Source organism: Rhinatrema bivittatum, chromosome 4 (assembly GCF_901001135.1).
Source record: "Rhinatrema bivittatum chromosome 4, aRhiBiv1.1, whole genome shotgun sequence".
Classification (NCBI taxonomy): domain Eukaryota; kingdom Metazoa; phylum Chordata; class Amphibia; order Gymnophiona; family Rhinatrematidae; genus Rhinatrema; species Rhinatrema bivittatum.
This window is the reverse complement of record NC_042618.1, coordinates 445,475,129-445,494,331: the sequence shown is the minus strand read 5'-3', so window position 1 is coordinate 445,494,331 and position 19,203 is coordinate 445,475,129. Positions and strand designations below refer to the sequence as shown.

The window sequence follows — 19,203 nt, the reverse complement described above, 5'->3', positions numbered from 1 at the left end:
CAGGACCGGTCCCAACACAGATCCTTGCGGTACACCACTTAAAACCGCTCTCTCTTCAGAGAAAGTTCCATTTACCATCACACATTGTCTTCTGTCCGTCAACCAGTTTGCAATCCAGGTCACCACCTCGGCACTCACTCCTAAGCTTCTCGTTTTATTCACTCCTCCCAGTTACGTCCCCGGAACTCCCCCGTCTTATCCTGCTAAATTCTAGTCCTCTAACTTATTAGCCGAATAAAGGCTGAATATAGCCAGGTAATCCATTTAGACTGATAACTTTTCAGTTATCCGTCTAAATGGCTTTTGAATATGGACCTCACTGTATCCAAAGATTCCTCTCCTTCCCCCAAAGAAAATGTCTATTACCTTGACAGCATCCAAAGGTTAAAAAAGTTTTAAATGTTAGCAACTATCATTTTTTTGTTTCAGTCAGCATGATTTTCGGCTAAGCGTTAGGCAGTAGTTTGGCTGCTAGTGTTTAGAAAAACATTTAAGTACGCCAGTCAAGTCAAGCGAAAATTCTGGATAAAGTTGTGTTTTGTAATCACGCCCATGTGTGGTGCACTTTATCAGGAATACGTCTATCTCTTATAATAGTTAATATGTGACTTATTTCTTAAGCAAGGACATAAAATATTCTATATAATAAAAGCCAGTCTCTGCCTGTCTGTAACACTCTAGGAGACTTATTATTGGTAACAGGAAGCATCAGAAAATGTGGTTGCTATTTTTTGTATGACTGTGTCACCTGGGCAACAGGAAACACTTCTATCCTCCTCCCCCCCATCCCTTCTCGTGCCCCCCTCTCACAAGGACAACTCGTTGCGCTGAAGGTGTGCCGGGGAATCAGGGTCCCCGCCGCCACCGATGCGGCTTGACATCATTCTCCTTTACCGCGTTCGTCCAAGACAGTAGTAGCCACAGAGGAAACTTGCCACCGCTGGTGGAAGGCGGACTGGGCCCCAAATCAGGGCTGCGCTGGTGGGGGGCAGGTAGCTTACAGGCTGCGTGGGGGGTGGGAGGGAGCGATCCAGGTACGCTGATGGAGGCTGTGATGGGAGGGAAGGGGGGGGGGGGGGGGCCAAGCCAATGGATGGTGAACTTGGGCCCGTGCCGGCGGTTTTGTGGCGTCAGCAGCAAGGTAGGCCTACAGCGGAGGAGGGAAGGTTTGTGCGCAGCTTCTGCGGCAGGGACCCTTAACGTTTTCAGAAGTGATGCGGCAGTGAACTGCGGTGGCAACCAAGCGTTTTGTGCTGCTCAGTGGGGAAAGAGGGGGCTCATGGTAGTGCCCGCGCTTGCCGCAAGTAGGCATTAGTGGCAGGCAGCCGGGGGGGGGGGGGGTCACCCACATGCACACAGCTACATTTTCCGTCACAGATAAATAGTCCAGATAGGACAAATGAGATTATAGGAACTGAAAAAGAAAAAGCAATGTTTTCAGTCTGTTGTTTGCCAATACCAGTCCTGGAGCAAGTTTCAGAGATTTAAGGTCTGATTTACTGATTTGTTTTCCCATGAGCACAGAATGGGAGAAAAGACTGAGTAAATTAGGCCCTTTAAAAGGGGGGTGGGGGGGAATGGTCTTTTCAATCCTTTGGGGTTTTTTTTTTACTTATTATTTTGTAAAATCTAAGAAGCAAACCGGGAGCAGGGCAAAATAAAGTCTTTGTTTCATGGTCCGTTTACTTTGTTTTCAGACGAAGTCGCTCACACCGCCGCCGTTTTTTGTTTTTTTTTTTAAACCAGCTTCTTACAGCTCAGCTATTGTGCAACAGCAGATACACAAGAGCTGCACGATAAGGGCCGCTGGCTCCTGGGCCTCCTCTGTTTATCAGGATTAACTGCTGGGCCAATAAGCAAAGCAGGGCGTGCCAGGCCCTTGCCACTGCTGGGCCTCGGCTTGCTGGCGAGCCAGATGGCAGGATGTGTTTGTGCTAAAAAAAAAAGAGAGAGAGCGTCAGAGCGGCACAAAAAAAAAAACAACAACCCAACCCTATTGCAACTCCTAATGCTGACCAGGCTCAGTTACTTCCACTCCGTCACACTGTTTGAAGCACCCTTTGATGTGTATGGAAAAAAAAAAATCTCTTCTTAGATAATGAAATGCGATGGCAGCTGGCTAATGGCTGGGAAAGTGCAAACCTTGCATTGAACTCTTCCGCACTCGGCTATTCAGCACCGAGGCCGAAGGCGAGGAGGAGGAGGAGGAGGCGTGAAAGGACGCTTGTTGCTCTGCGGCCTCTGGGCTTTGGGGGCAAGCTGTTGGCAGGGAGGGGGGTGGGAAGGGCTATTTACCTTCTTGAATAGGGACGGGGCGCTGAAGGGGACAAGGGAGCAAATTCATCACATTTTACTGCTTATTCTTTCCATCATTGCCTCGGCCCATGGCGGCTTTGGGGGGTTGGAACAGGGACCTGGAGATAGCAGGCCCAAGCATAAACAGCAACAGCAATCAGTACTTTAACATCGGTACCTCTGTGCACGAAGAATCGTTTCACCTATACAGGCATCCACTTTTTCACCTTCAAGTCTGTATACTTGAAAAAATTCATAGCAGCATCAGGAAAATCTAGACATTTTTTTTTTTTTCATTTCCAAGGAGAACTGAGTCTTTGTAGTTTTTTGAAAGCGCCTCCAGCCTAACCACACCCCTAATTTATCAATGCAAGTAAATCAGAAAAGCCGCTGGACTGACACCCATGTGGGCTTCACGCCAATATATGCAAACTATGAATAAAAACACAAACAACTTAAGGGCGAACCTTGGAAAGATATTTTTTTATAAGCACTGAATATGGCTATAATGAAATATTAACACCTGTGTGTAAAATATATTCAAGCTGAGAAACTAGCAATTTGATATTTTAAGCAAACTAGATACAGGGATGGTAATTTTTAAATTGGTGCATGGTTCGTCAGGCCCACGCCCAAAGACACAGCTGTTTTATAACATGCGCACATATATGCGTCCATGTTATGAAATAGCCTGACTGCGCACACATGTAAATGCAATTTTAAGTGGGCTCGCATATATGCGTGGAAATGCTGCTTCTGCCGCATAAGTGGGATTTTAAAAGACACATGCGCCGACGCCATTGGCCGTTTTCCCAGTTCGTTCCCAGTTAAGGACTAGGACTTCCGAAAAAAAAAAAAAACCCCACCCCCTTAGTTTAATAGCCTCCCTTCTCCCCTGTTAGCCTAAAACCCCGCTGATCTGCCTAGATTTTTTTGTTTTACTACTTCCACGTCATCCATAGCAGAAGTAAAGTTAAGCGGCGGGCGTCCTCCACGCACGCCAGTGTGCGTAAGTATTTATGCACTAATTTCAAGATAAAATCCAGGAACGCCCATGCCCTGCCCCTTTTCCTGACCTTTTCATTTGTGCGCGCAGTGGCAAGTTCGCACGTATCTGGGCGGCTTTTAAAATCTGCTCGGTGTGCGCCGGCTCGACATATTCATTGATGTGCGCGTCGGGCTTTTAAAATTCATCTTATAGGTAACAGTTGCCTCAAAGGTGCGGCTGCATGAGGCTTTCAACAAGGCTAGGGCAACCTGCATGGGAGCAGCCCTGGTTATCATACTAACAACGGTAAGCATGCTTTGAACAGATGTGGAGGGCCTTAACCTACCTGTACCATTTGCAATCATGACATCTGCAGGGCAGGCATGACCAGGGATCTCTCATGCCTCATGAAGAAACTGTAAACAAGAGAATGAGAGGGTAAGAGGAGCAGGGATGGGGAGGAGGGTTACAACTAAGCCCATAAAGCTGTCCTTAGTGTGTAGTAAAATAGTGAGCGTGATATCAAAGAGTGAGCATTGACGTAAAATAGTGCACACTGTTTCAAGCTAGCGAGGGCCATTTGATTTAGTGGGCACTAAAAATAAAACTTAAATTTGAAAACAAAAATGATTTAAAGCAAAACTGAAAAAAAAAACCAACTAAAAGCAAAACAAAAAAAAATAATTTTTTTGCTACGCACATCCCTAAAATCCAACTAGTTAAAAATGTCCCCTATTATCTGACTAAAAATGTGTGCCTACAAGATCACTGCATGCACAGCTTTAGCTGGAGAAAAAGGAGTCGGGTCAGGCCATGCCTGGAGAGGGAGTTTTTAAAATTTAACCAGTTAGCACAGTATACTATGCAGTGCTGATAAAATCTGGCATCCTAAGTGCCATTGTACAAATTTTGCATAGTCAGGGTTAGCCAGAAATTCAGCCACACATTTAGCTGGTTAGGTTTAGCTAAATATCCAGACAAAGATAACCGATCACTCTGCAGCTGCTGAATTTCAGCCCCTACTTTTCTGTGGCACAAGCCATATCAGTGGCAGAATGGCATAGAAGAGTTAACAAAGCAGTTTCAGGTGAAGATCAGGTAAAAAGATGTTTTTCTGTTTGACAAGCTAATTTTATGCTCAACAAAGATGCAGCTATTTAATCCAACTATAATGTGATTTACAGCAGGTGTCCAATAATCTAAAAAAAGAGACACAAATAGTCTTTTGTTTGCTGAGCTTTGCCATCTTCCTGATTTCTATAAAGCTAAGTTTTATGATTTTATGGTTCTCTGGGTCTGTTACCTACCTTGCATTATGAGTATCCTTAAAAAGTGCCTGTCTGCATTTCAAGTGCACACAATCTCACTGGTCTCAGCCTTATCTCACAGGCTTCTCTAACTGATAAAGGCGGGTACAGCAAGGAGTAACCAATGCTGGGCAGGGGGGGGGGGGGGGCATAAGGAGGCAGGGGTCACAGGGGATGTTAGAACTGAAGGAGCTAAATTCTGAAAGCAGTAACAATTGAAAATCATGCTATATCAGTAAAATAATGACCCACTGGGGGTCGGGAATTTCTTGACCCTGACAAAATCTTTCAGGCCTGGGGCTTTGCTCGTGTCTCGGCTGACATCCTGGCATCAGGCTGGGTCCTAGGCTGAAAACCCAGTGTTGTGCTAGGGCAAAGGCCGCAGTCCTTGTGTCAGGTCACAGCCTATGCTTAGGTGAGGCCCCAGCCTGGGACCTGAGCCTAGACCCAAGGCACCGGCATCAGGCTTGGGAGTAGGCCATGACCCATGCTTTGGGTCTTGGCCTATTCCCTAGGTGAGGCCATGGCCTTGGGTCTAGGCTTAGGCTTGATGGACATAAGAACATAAGAAGTTGCGATACTGGATCAGACCGAGGGTCCATCAAGCCCAGCATCCTGTTTTCAACAGCAGCCAATCCAGGTTACAAATACCTGGCAAGTACCCAAATATTATGACAATCAGATTCTACTAATGCCAGTAATAGCATTGGCTATTCCTATGTCAACTTGATTAATAGCAGTTAATGGACTTCTCCTCCAGGAACTTATCCAAACCTTTTTTAAACTCAGTTATCTTAACTGCCTTAACCACATCCTCTAGCAACAAATTCCAGAGCCTAATTGTACGTTGAGTGAAAAAGAATTTTTTCCAATTTGTTTCAAATGTGCTATTTGCTACCTTCATGGAGTGCCCCCTAGTCCTTCTATTATCCGAAAGTGTAAATAATCGATTCACATTTACCGTTCTAAACCTCTTGTTTTTCTATCGTATCCCCCCTCAGCCATCTCTTCTCCAAGCTGAACAGCCCTAACCTGTTTAGTCTTTCTTCATAGATGAGTCGTTCCATCCCCTTTATCATTTTTGTTACCCTTCTCTGTACCTTCTCCAATGCAACTATACCTTTTTTCAGATGCGGCAACCAGAATTGTACACAGTACTCAAGGTGTAGTCTTACCATGGAGCGATACAGAAGCATTATGACATTTTCCTTTTTATTCACCATTCCCTTCCTAATAATTCCCAACATTCTGTTTGCTTTTTTGGCTGCTGCAGCACACTGAACCGATGATTTCAATGTATTATTTGCTATGACGCCTAGATTTTTTTCCTGATTGGTAGCTCCTAATATGGAACCTAACATTGCGTAACTACAGCATGGATTATTTTTCCCAATATGCATCACCTTGCACTTATCCACATTAAATTTCATTTGCCATTTGACTGCCCAATCTTCCAGTCTAACAATATAGGGGCATATTTTAAAACCTGCGCGCGGGTGCAGATTTGTTTGCGCAACCCGGCGCGAACAAATCTGCGCCCCATTTTATAACATGCACACGCAGCCACGCGCACGTTATAAAATCCAGGGTCGTTGCACGCAACCTATGCAAAATAGGCTCGGCGCATGCAGGAGGGGGTTTTAAGGGTTACGTGCGTAACCCTTTTAAAATCTGCCCCATAATATAGTGACATATAAATTTATTTCAACAATCTTTATTTTATACAAACATTTATAAAAACATTTTTCATTATCTTCTTTCTTCTTTGGATACACAGACAAAATATATATTCAGGAACAACATATATCCCACACTTTACTGTGGGATACACTCGTTCATACATACATTTCTAAAAGAATTTTTTCAGCCTTGTAGTGAATCTTCTTTCTTGCTGCCTTGCTGAATTTTAGCACTCCCTTCCTTTACTTCTGTCTTTATAACACTCCTAACATGTTTTGCTTAAACAAGCTTCTTCAGGGGAGTATAAATCCAATCCACTACAGTTCCTGAATCTTCTGTACAACCTTCCAAATTACACTCATGTGTATCCTTTCTTTTAGAAATGTATGTATGAATGAGTGTATGAATGATTGTTTTAAGTAAAATGTGGGATATATTTTGTTCCTGAATATATATTTTGTCAGTGTATCCAAAGAAGAAAGAAGATAATCAAAAATTTTTTTTATAAAAGTTTGTATAAAATAAAGATTGTTGAAATAAATGTATATGTCACTATATTATATTGTTTGATTAGTAATGTGATATAGTTATATAATTGCCAGTTTTATTATTCAATCTTCCAGTCTAGCAAGCTTCTATTTATTTTTTAGATTTTAGATTTTCAAAATGAAACGAGATTCTGACGAAATTTCAGCAGAATTTAAATCATTTCATTTTGAAACGATGCATAACGAAATAGGAAATTTCATGTCATTTCCTATTTCATTTCTCACCAATACATATCCCTAATATGTTATAATATCAAATCTCATTGGTACAGAGGGATCAGAAGCAATCCCCTTTTCTTGGATATGTGGAACATGTGTGAAGTGGCCCGTGTGTATTGTAGTGAGGAGGGCACTATTTACTGTTGAGGAGGGGTTTGGGGTTGTGTGGAGTTAGGAGGCTTGTAAGGCCCTTGCAACTAGGCTGGAGGTCTGTTATCTAACCTGGAAATGAAGAGTACACCTGAGTTTGAATGCTGTCTGTCAAATGTAGTCTATGGCTACAGCAACCAGGTGCTGAGTGTAGCAAGTTCCCAGGAGAGAGGAATCAAGGGAGCTGGGATGAGCCCAATAGAACAAGGCAGTGTCCAGGCTAAGGATATGTTTTTATTGCAGGAGGTAATTAAGGCAGCTCATCTGCTTATAACACTTCCCAGATTCCTATGTGAAAAGACCTTTACAGAAGAGACTGGTGTGTTTCTGCTGGGTCCAAGAGATATACTTTCACTGGTCCTGCTGTAATAAGGAGCACTCAGCTGTGTGCATGTTAGCATGCAGTTAAGCGCAAATCTATACTGCTTCAACATTAGTCTTGATTTATCAAGGAGTTTAGAACACAAACAGGCTGGTACAATAAGGTGCGTCCAGCTTAGTGCACGGGTTTACTCACAGTTGAGCGGGAATTTCTTGTGCGCAATAATTGCATCCGATGCAGCAAGAGATTAGCGTGTCTAAAACATACACCCTAACAAACATGTATTGGATAAGTGCCCTTCGCATTTAAATTCCATGTAAATGAAGACATTCGCTATTACTGCCCAATGCAGGAAAGTGCACCCAAAGGCTGGGAGCCCAACATACATTTTTTTAACGCAGGGAAATTAACTCCAGCTCTGGAGGTGGAGTAAAGTTTACTCACAGTCAGCTCATAAAATAACATAAAAGAAATTGGTCCTCTGTGTTGCGATAAATGTACCCCTTGTAGGGTAGGGTTGTTTAGAGAGATTAGTTTGTTGCCTGCCTTTCTGACAATGTATTTAAAACAAAACACACAAACTTCTGTTTGTTGCCTGTCTTTCTGCCTACATGTTTAAAACAAAACACCCAAACTTCTGTTTTTGCCTGCCTTTTTGACTACCTGTTTAAAACAAAACACCCAAACTTCTGTTTGTTGCCTATCTTTCTGACTACCTATTTAAAACAAAACACACAAGCATCCTAAAAAATATACCCCAATAGTTTACTTCTCCCCAATACTTTTAAGTTTTAAAAATTTCTCCAAGCAGTACTTACTGATTCTTTCCAGCTACCAGCAAGGTGATCCTCTCCTCTCAGTGCACACACTGGATTGTAGAGCATTATGGGCACCCCAGACTATTAACCTTGTTCAATGAAAATTTTTTTCCACTGGCATAGCCTCTATGTTCTTACTTATTAAATTGCATTGCTTAGGGGTGGAGCAGATGGCGGACACATGCTAGTTAAGTTCTGTGGCTGCTGTTTAATTTTTTGCAACCCATTTTCCTGTTACTCTGGTGAAGAGGAAGGGGAAGAACCAGACCTACCCTGTTCCTAAGGATCTCTCTCGGTTTCAGGTCCTGTTGACCAGTTTATCCATCGTTGAGCCAGCACACAGGAATCCTCCAGTACTCCCTTGGTAGCTCTAGCGAGACAAGGAGTGCAGCCAATTTGCTTGGCCATGGACATCACTTTGAGCCCAGATGACTGGCAAAACCCTTTGGATCCAGCTGTGGAGAGTGTTAGTGGGGGTCCTTCGGAGCGTCGCAACCAGAAGATGTCAGCATTCCGGAGGGCCTGATTTATCTTCCAGCTGGGGTAGCAGCGGTCAGCTATTTGGGTCAGTTTCATCTCCCATTGAGGTGGTTGGTGTAGATGGGTGGCAGAAGGTCTGGTTATTGCTAGAAGGTGTGTTTTCGGCAGGCACAGTATGGAAAAGCCTATAGTTTTTTTCTTTGAAAGCCATTTGGATTACTGTAAAAGCATTGGGTATGATCCTGTCTGGGCAAATTTTTAATTTCATTTCATTTAGTATGTTTCAACTTTCTATACAATTACAAGTTGAAGGTTTTGGTTCAGAAAGCAGGTCTATTGGATTGTTATCAAAGGCTAGACTCTTTTAATAGTAAAGTGGAAAAGCTTCAGCAGGGTAAGTCCTTTCTGGTTAAGGATAATACCTGCATAATCATTTGAAAATCTAAGAATACAGCTAAACAGAAAAATCTTCATCTGATAAACCTTCCTAAGTCTGAAAAACTCTCTGTTGTGGAAATGTTTAAGAAATATCTCTAGGGATATTACAAATTCCAGTAGAGTATTGTATTATCTTCCTTCACTAGATAAGGACTGGATAAACTTGCTTTTTTTTTTTTTTTTAAGAATAGGCAGGAGTTATTTGTTTCCCAGAAAGTATTTTTCCTGATGTAGCTAAAACTGTTCAGAAGGAGATGACAAATTTTATTGTTACAGCCTCAAGTTATACAGTTTGGTGCTATGGTTTTTTTCTTAAATACCTGTGCAATAGTTAATTTCAAGATTATTATTATTTTTTGTTTAACCTACTCAATTAACTCTCTTTTGGAATGACAAACCAGTCCAAGTGGCTGCCTTAGTTTCTGTATCTGTAACAGCTTCTGTGGCAGAGAGGTTATTAGCTAAAAAGCTAACATCTTTGAGTACAGAGAGTGGTGTGGCGTCAGCAGATATAGGGGCAGATTTTATAACACTATGCGGGCATGTATTTTTGTTCACGCACCAGGCGCATAGCCGCGCATATCTGTTAAAATCCGGGGTCGGCACGCGCAAGGCTGCCCAAAATCGGCAACCTGGGCGCGCCGAGCCGCGCAGCCTACCTCCGTTTCCTCCGAGGCCGCTCCGAAATCGGAGCGGCCTCAGAGGGAACTTTCCTTCCACCCCCTGCACCTTCCCCTCCCTTCCCCTCCCTAACCCACTCCCCAGGCCCTATCTAAACCCCCCCTTCCTTTGTTGCACAAGTTATGCCTGCCCAAGGTAGGCGTAAATTGCGCGCGCCGGGCCAGCCACCGGCGCGCCATGGTCCAGTCCGGGGGCTGCTCCGGAGGCCGCGGCCATGCCCGCTGAACGCCCCGATGACGCGCCGGCCACGACACACCCCCCGATATGCCCCCCAGGAAAGCACCGGGACTTACGCACGTCAGGGGCTTTGCACGCGCCGGCAGCCTATGCGAGATAGGCTCGGCGCGCGCAGGGTGGGTTTGGGGTAGGTTTTCGGGGGTTACACGTGTAACCCTTTGCAAATCTACCCCATAGTGTTCTTCTCTTTTTGTCTGGGGGCTTTTCTTTCCCTTATATCCTAAGGGGTACATTTTCAAAGACTTTCTTGTGTAAAAATGAGCATATAGGCATGTAAGTAGCATCTAATCGTGTGCATGCTATTTTAGAAACCTCAAACATATGTGCGGACTTTTGCTTTTGCATGCACATAGACACATGTAAAAAGGGGCGGTTTAAGGGTGTTCTAAAGCAGGGTTAACAGTCATTTACGTACATAAGTTGCTCTTTTAAAAGACACTTACATCTGCAGTTTTGCCATTCTACTCCTGCTAATTATCTTGCATAAGTGATGTTAAAGGTGCATATTATGCACTATTGGCCCAGAGGGAGGTCTGGGTGAACTGGGAGGAGTTCAGGCTGAAGAACCAGGAGGGTCTTGATGACCTGGAGAAGGACTGGGTTAAGTGGTGGAATAATTGGTAAAATTGGCAATTTCACTTATGCGAACATATGTTAAAATTATACTGACTTAAGCTCATAAATCCTGATTTCTGCAAGCAAGTCCCACTTTATTTTTGTGTGTAAAATATGCATGCGTATATTTTTAAAATAGGTAGGAAAAGTACTCGCTTTCAATGCATTGCATGTATTCGCATATAAGCATGCACAAGTATGTTGCAGGGTAAAGATGTGTGTAGTTTATAATGCAAGTTATAAAATATCATGGTAAAATTATGCATGCTCAGATATGCATGTTTATACTGTCGCATGCAGTTTGAAAGTTATCCTCTCGGTGTACTTCATGGACTTTTGTTTATCATTTCATTGTAATTATAGATATCATTATGGTTTTCCTGTAACTTATTTTCCTTGTTACAAATTTTTTTCTTGGCCAGATTTGTTCTTGGATTGTGTTATTTATATATAAAGAAAAACATTAAAAATTAAAAAGTCAAATGACGTTGCTTGGATCTGTCTACAATGGCTTGCCCTGTAATTTTCCTGATGAACTCTACGTGGGAAGCTGGCATTTAAGAAAACTAGAAAATGGCAGTTTGCCATTAAACTACAACACTCCTCTTGATAAAACATTTCTGCCATTTTACACGTCTCCCTGAGGACATGATATATCTGAACTTCATACTTGATTATTTACTGAAAAAACCCCCAAAAGAATAAAATTATGTTGCTGTTTTTTTCCTTATGCCTAACCCTCTTAGCTATTTTTCCTCATTTATAGTCATTGATCAAAGAAAATGAAGTTTTTAAAGTGTATTCCATCTTACATGTGGTTATTTTACTGGGATCAGAAAAGTCATGGGGAGGCACCAGACATAATGGCATATTTGTAGTGATAATCTGGCCTGCACCTTCTGTGCACTTTTCAGGAGCTATCAGTAAGATATAGATACATTATATAATCTATATCTATAGATAGATACAGATATACTTTTGGTTGTATAAAAAGGAGGTGTTTCCAGGCCCATGTTCAGTTCAGGGGTCTGCATTTTCAGCTCTGCATGTTATTTCCATGACAAATATCCCTGCAGAAAAAATGCAGGTGCCAGTGTCCAGGGGTACTCTCTAACTGCGGGCTACAGCAAGTTTCAAAGCAAAAATACTCGCAAAATCTGTGGGTTAAAATGACCTGCGGAGAGATTTTCACCTTTGTTGATTGTATGTCAAAGGTAGTGTTAGTATTAGTGGTGGGGAGGGGAGGGGGTTTCAAGGAAACTCAATTAACTTATTAATACCTGAGATAAAATGTAAAGATAAATGAATGTGCACATACATGCTACTTATGGGGTGAATTTTAAAAGGCCTACTTGCGCCAAAGCCGGGAGATACAAGCACAAATCGGGCCAGCGCACGCCACACAGATTTTAAAAAGTACGCGCATACATGCGTATCTCAAGGTACGTGCACATGGTCTGGGTGGAGCATAGCATTCCAGGATATCTCAATGTATCCAGTGCAAAAATACTTACAAGCAACAAGGGACTCTGGGGTCCCCTACTGTGTAACTTTACCTCTGCTATGGATGGTGTGTAAGTTAGAAAACAAAAAAAACTAAAGAGGGGAGAGGGGTTTTAATGGTCAGGGCTAACAGGGTAAAAGAGAGGTTAATTAACGGGGGGGTTAGGAAGTCTGATCCCTTAACTGGGAGAACTGGGATCAAACTGGTTTAATTGGTAATTGCTTTGGCACGCGTCTACTGAAATCCCCCCCCCCCTCTTTCGCAGTAGAGGCGGCATTTACGCTTACATGCACGCATCCATATAGAATTGCGCGCACATGTACGTGCGTACAGTCTATTTTATACCATATACACATAAACGTGCGTCCTTTGGCACAAACCAGCATAGGTGCGTACATGTGTGACCGCGCAGCTGTTTCATAGTTACCGTCTATGCACTTATATGCTATTTTTACGCAAATTGGCACTGGACTCGGGGCTGCCGGCACCTTTAAGAACTACTGGCAGGGGGTCAGGGGCAACTGGGGATCACTCTAACTCCTCTCTATCTCTGAGACCCTGCAGAAGGGGTAAATGTGAGCCAGAGATGTGTGGGAGTCGTAGGAGGGGGATGCAGGAGCATGTTTCTATTTCTTTCTTTTTTTTTTGTTTCAAGGTGTTTTTTTTTAATGTTTATTTCAGTTCAGCAAATAAACCAAACTGAAATAAACATTAAACAAAACCAGACCAAACAAAAAACAAACAAACCACAAAGCAAAAAAACAAGCCAAAACAAAGATTTTCCCCTTGCACATCCCTACGGATTCTGTTTTGCCCAATTTGTGACTGGCCATGATAGCCATGATAGCCAATATAACCCCAATATTTAAAAAAAAGTTCCAGGGGCGATCCAGGTAACTATAGACCAGTGAGCCTGACTTCAGTGCTGGGAAAAATAATGGAAACTATTCTCAAGATCAAAATCAGAGAGCATATATAAAGACTTGATTTAATGGAACACAGTCAACATGGATTTACCCAAGGGAAGTCTTGCCTAACAAATCTGCTTCATTTTTTTGAAGGGGTTAATAAACATGTGGATAAAGGTGAACCGGTAGATGTAGTGTATTTGGATTTTCAGAAGGCATTTGACAAAGTCCCTCATGAGAGGCTTCTACAAAAACTAAAAAGTCATGGGATAGGAGGCGATGTCCTTTCGTGGATTACAAACTGGTTAAAAGACAGGAAACAGAGAGTAGGATTAAATGGTCAATTTTCTCAGTGGAAAAGGGTAAACAGCGGAGTGCCTCAGGGATCTGTACTTGAACCGGTGCTTTTCAATATATATATAAATGATCTGGAAAGGAATACGACGAGTGAGGTTCTCAAATTTGTGGATGATACAAAATTATTCAGAGTAGTTAAATCACAAGCAGATTGTGATACATTACAGGAGGACCTTGCAAGACTGGAAGATTGGGCATCCAAATGGCAGATGAAATTTAATGTGGACAAGTGCAAGGTATTGAAGTGCAAGGTGTTGCATATAGGGAAAAATAACACTTGCTGTAGTTACACGATGTTAGGTTCCATATTAGGAGCTACCACGCAGGAAAAATATCTAGGCATCATAGTGGATAATACTTTAAAATCATCGGCTCAGTGTGTTGCATCAGTCAAAAAAGCAAATAGAATGTTAGGAATTATTAGGAAAGGAATGGTTAATAGAACGGAAAACATCATAATGCCTCTATATTGCTCCATGGTGAGACCGCACTTTGAATACTGTGTACAGTTCTGGTCACCGTATCTCAAAAAAGATATAGTTGCGATGGAGAAGGTACAGAGAAGGGCAACCAAAATGATAAAGGGGATTGAACAGCTTCCCTATGAGGAAAGGCTGAAGAGGTTAGGGCTGTTCAGCTTGGAGAAGAGACGGCTGAGGGGGGATATGATAGAGGTCTTTAAGATCATGAGAGGTCTTGAATGAGTAGATGTGACTCGGTTATTTTCACTTTCGAATAATAGAAGGACTAGGGGGCATTTATTTATTTATTGCCAGACTAATTGTTACCTGCTGTTAGCCTGCTGTTAGCCTGCTGTTAGCCAGACTAATTGTTACCTGCTGTTAGCCAGACAACCGAAACCTCCTTTTCCCCCTGTACCTCCCTTGCCACCTTACGTTTAAGGTACCAATTATCCCCTTTTATCACTACCCCTCCCACCTGACTACTAAGACACCAACATGGATGCTTACCCAATTCCTCGCATCCATCACCCTCACTCCAGACTACCTCCCCCTCCCCTCCTTCACCGCCACCCATCCCCCCGCCGCAAATCCCTTATTCCCATCCTCACTTCACCCCTAACTCAGTTCCTCGGTCTCACCACCCTCTCCATTATACTCATGAATGCGCAATCCATATCCAAAAAGACACTTATCCTCAATGACATACTTACAGACTGCACCCCAGACATTTGTGCAGTCACCGAAACATGGCTCAAAGAATCAGATACCGTCCTCATAAACCAACTCCCTTCCTCCCTCTATGACATCTTCCCCATCCACCGACCTAAAAAAAGAGGAGGAGGTACTCTCCTTGCAGCCAAGAAACATCTTAACCTCAAACCCATCAGTATAGCAGCCCCACCCAAACTTGAAATCGGCCTCTTTAAGGCAGATACCCTCCAAATATGTCTAGTATATGCCCCCCCTACCATCCTCGAGTCCAATCCCTCCCCCCTAATTGAATTCTTTAGAGAATGGATAAGCACAGATACACCTTCCATCATCCTTGGAGATTTTAATCTCCACGTTAACTCACTTCCCCTTACTACATCCATCCATCCACTTACTACATCCATCCATCCACTTACTACATCCTTCCATCCACTTCCCCTTACTACATCCATCCATCCATTCCATGAAGTTAGCAAGTAGCACATTTAAGACTAATCGGAGAAAATTCTTTTTCACTCAACGCACAATAAAGCTCTGGAATTTGTTGCCAGAGGATGTGGTTAGTGCAGTTAATGTAGCTGGGTTCAAAAAAGGTTTGGATAAGTTCTTGGAGGAGAAGTCCATTAATGGCTATTAATCAATTTTACTTAGGGAATAGCCACTGCTATTAATTGCATCAGTAGCATGGGAACTTCTTTGTGTTTGGGTAATTGCCAGGTTCTTGTGGCCTGGTTTGGCCTCTGTTGGAAACAGGATGCTGGGCTTGATGGACCCTTGGTCTGACCCAGCATGGCAATTTCTTATGTTCTTATGTTCTTGAGGTAGTAGCTGGAAAAGAAATGAATTTTACTAGTATTGTTTACTGAGTTTTGTCTTGTTTCTCAGTGAGCAGATCTTTCATACATCTATTGAGTAGCAAACTCTTTAGTACACTGTCTAATTCAAGCTAAACAAGTCAGACTTTGGTGTACAAGTCTACAGAAGATAAATGATTTCTAGTGTTCATAATACTTTAGCCAGAAATTGGCTTGTGTGGTGTCTTCACTCTGATGCATGCTCAATAAATCTGTGCTCTTTAATTTAGATATCTGATGCTGCTTTCATGCATGTATTCCCTCTGCAGCATAGGACATTGTAGTACAGATATAACACGACTCAGTATAATGCCAGATCACTAATAACATGGTCAAAGGTTAGCTCCCAATTTCACTTAATTGGAGAGGTATGTACTTATCCAGCTAAGTGATGCTGAATAGATATTCAGCGCCACTTAGCCGGATAGCTCTGTATTTATCTGGCTAAGTGGCACTGAATATAAACTCAATATAACGCAGATTCACTTATGATGTGGACCAAACTTTTGGATCCACGTCATATCGGGTCTACACTGAATGTCCTAGAGAGAGAGAGAAAGATAGTGGACCCCTGTATTTTGAGCCTTATTGATGGCGTCCCACAGAAAGGTTTTGAGGATGCTCTAGAATGAGTGTGCTCCGTTCAGTGAGTCTCGGTCTGTGAAGCAGCCTGAGAGAGAGTAGCAGAAGAGATGGCAGTAGCATGGCAGCTAATCTCTTAGGGGCAGATTTTCAAAGGGTTCCGCGTGTAAGATATGCGCGTAACCCCTGAAAAGCTGCCCCCACGCGTGCCGAGCCCATCTTGCATAGGCTCGGCGGCGCGCGCAAGTCCCGAGACGCGCGTATGTCCCGGAGCTTGCAAAAAGGGGCGGTCCGGGGCGGGGGCGTGGCCTGAGCCTCCAGGCACAGCCGCCATTTGCTGCTGTGCCCGGGATCGCGGGCCGGCCATCGGCAGGCGCACGTAACTTCTTTAATAAAGGTATGGGGTTTTTTAGATAGGGCTGGGGGGGCGGAGGGAATGGAGGCAGGCTGTGCGGCTCGGCGCACGCAAGTTGCACAATTGTGCACCCTCTTGCGCGCGCCAACCCTTGATTTTATAACATGCGCACGGTTGCGTGCGCATGTTATAAAATCGGGCATAGATTTGTTCGCACCGGGTTGCGCGAACAAATCTGCGCCCGCACACAGGTTTTAAAATCTGCCCCTTAGTGAATGCTATTGCTCCTGGGAGGAGTATGCAGTCCTATCCGTACAAGTGACTGAGAAGTGAGGCTCTGGAGCAGTGAATGAAATGGAACCCTCCCTCTAAGGACACCCCAGACCCTGTGTTATGATGCCTGATTAAAAGGGAAGTGTTCTAAAGTGAATGAGTCAGGAGAAGATCAGTAACCTCAGGAAAACTGAGGAAAACAGCAAGCTTTGATATCCTCAAGTTTTCCGTTGAGTAGCTTTTCTAGAAAGGGAGTGATCTAGAATTCATCTCTGCTTTGGAACAGCGAAATGGCCCTATTTACTGAGCACAGAAATAAACCTAGAACTGTGGGTGCTCAAATGTTGCCCGCGGAGCACTGCTGTCAATATTTTTTCATGTAAATAAAAGTCAGACCAGTTAGAGCTACACGCTGACTTGACTTTCTTATTTCTGCTACTGGGTTCAGCTATCAGTGCTGGCACAGAGAGGATTTGGTCACCCTTTCGTTTGAGAGCTTTCACCCACAGTCCACCACAGCAACTGACTGACCACACTTCAAAGAATCCTTAGACCATCTGATATTATTAACCCCCTGAACCAATGGTTAAAGACAATTTTTCCCCCTCTTTTTGCAGAATGGTGATCAAATAACAGCCTGTTCTTGCTACATAGGTAATCTGGCAACCTCAGTATGTACACACCACACAAACCGAGGAAGGGCACCCTTAAGTACTATGCATCCAGCGTTATTTGTCTAATCTAGATTGCAGTGAGGATACTATCAATCAAATGCCATCTGGCACCTTTTCTGCTGTCATCTCTTCAGAGCAAGCTGAGTCCCTTGGGTGTACTGCGATCATTTGCAACCCGGACCCCTAGCTGATTGCCTGCCCATTCAACCCCAAGCTGGTAATGTGTTCACAAAGTCTATTTTTACATTCAGTACCAGGCTTCAGAGACGGGAAGTGCACACAATGGTAGCAAACTGTATCCTGCTATACAAAAACAAACTACAAGGAAACTGGAATGTTGGCTGCTTATAATTTAGAGAATGCACAGGGAATCTTTGTATTGTGAAGATTTTATAAAGTCAACACATATAATGTGGAAAATGGAGACAGAATAGATCTTGTAAACCACACCTTAAAAACTTCTAGCAAAAAAAGCTGAAAAGCAGGATGCTAAATAAATCTCACCTCTAGATTAATAATTGCTGAAGATGCAACATAAAGAAAAGCTATACTCTATATAATGTGATGTTTCAAGAATATACACAGAAAAGTAGCAACAAGCATTTTATTGGTCCTTATTTTTAAATACTTGCAATTCACCTATTTCCCCGGGGTAAACATATTCATAGCAGTTTCACAAATTAAATTGCATGCAATGGGATCTGATTGGTTCATGCAGTGTGTGTGTGATACCATTTATAATTCAGTAACATTCAATGTACATGATGTAATTTGTGATTCTTATCAACACAGACATTGATCATTTTTGAAGACCTCTAGGGCCCTCTATTTTTCCTTCCACCGATCCACACTTGATCTTCATCTTTCTCACACTTCCCCACCTTAAAGTCTTCTGAGTTTGATCAGTCCCTTTTCTGGAATTGCTTCCCAAGGAAATGAAATGAGAATGTGAACATGTGGCTTCCTTCAAGTCCTCTGTCTCCTCCTGTGCTCCACCTCCTGGTGGCAGGCGCTCTCTGTGTCCGACCAGAGGGCCGTACCAATCCTGCACCAGGCCAAGGGTCCGCCCCCGGCGCAACAGTAGGGAAAGTATGTATTTTCCTGCATTACAAATATATGTGTGAACTGAAATGTATGCATGTACTTTCGGGGCAGAAATCTGTGGTATTGTATACCCCGTGCAGCTCCCACTTCAAAGTCTATAAAATACTCATTTAAATCTCTATGGGCCCACTTACCTGCACATTTGGGGACTTACACAGACCTGAGAATCGGGGTCCCTATAAGTTACAATATAGAAAGAACTATGTAAGAGTATCTTCAGTATTTCCTTCTTAAGAAAGACTGGATGGTTCCATGAATTGACGGAGAGTTACCAAACCATTCGTCATAGTATTAAACACATCATTCTAATGTACATTAATTGGCACCCAGAGAAACTGAACGAGTTTTGCTCTCTGATCACCCCAAACTAGGCTGACACATAGGTAGGTTGGTGCAAGGTTGCATTTTCCCCATGCACATGTGAAAAATATTTGTAGAGATGCCAATTGAGCAGATTTAAGCAGGTTTCATTTTAAAATTAGTACAAGTTTTCATTAATAGGCGTAGTGCTTGTATTTTAAATCCTAGCAGAAGGTGGGCCGTGTCTATTCTAATAGGGCCATCTGGCCATTGATCTTCATGCCAGGGGTTGCAGGAAGCCAATAAAAGGTTTTCTCGAATGAGGGATAAGAGAGTTAT

At 43.0% G+C, this 19,203-nt stretch overlaps 1 long non-coding RNA gene across 1 annotated transcript; it reads right to left on the bottom strand.

Annotated features, from left to right (window-relative positions):
* Nucleotides 1-1,133: 1,133 nt before the first annotated feature.
* On the bottom strand, nucleotides 1,134-2,246 carry LOC115091361. The gene is made up of 2 exons (XR_003856681.1): nucleotides 2,017-2,246; nucleotides 1,134-1,934 (listed from the first exon to the last, which is right to left on the bottom strand). It is a non-coding gene; the product is annotated as an uncharacterized LOC115091361 (long non-coding RNA).
* Between the last annotated feature and the right edge of the window lie 16,957 nt (nucleotides 2,247-19,203).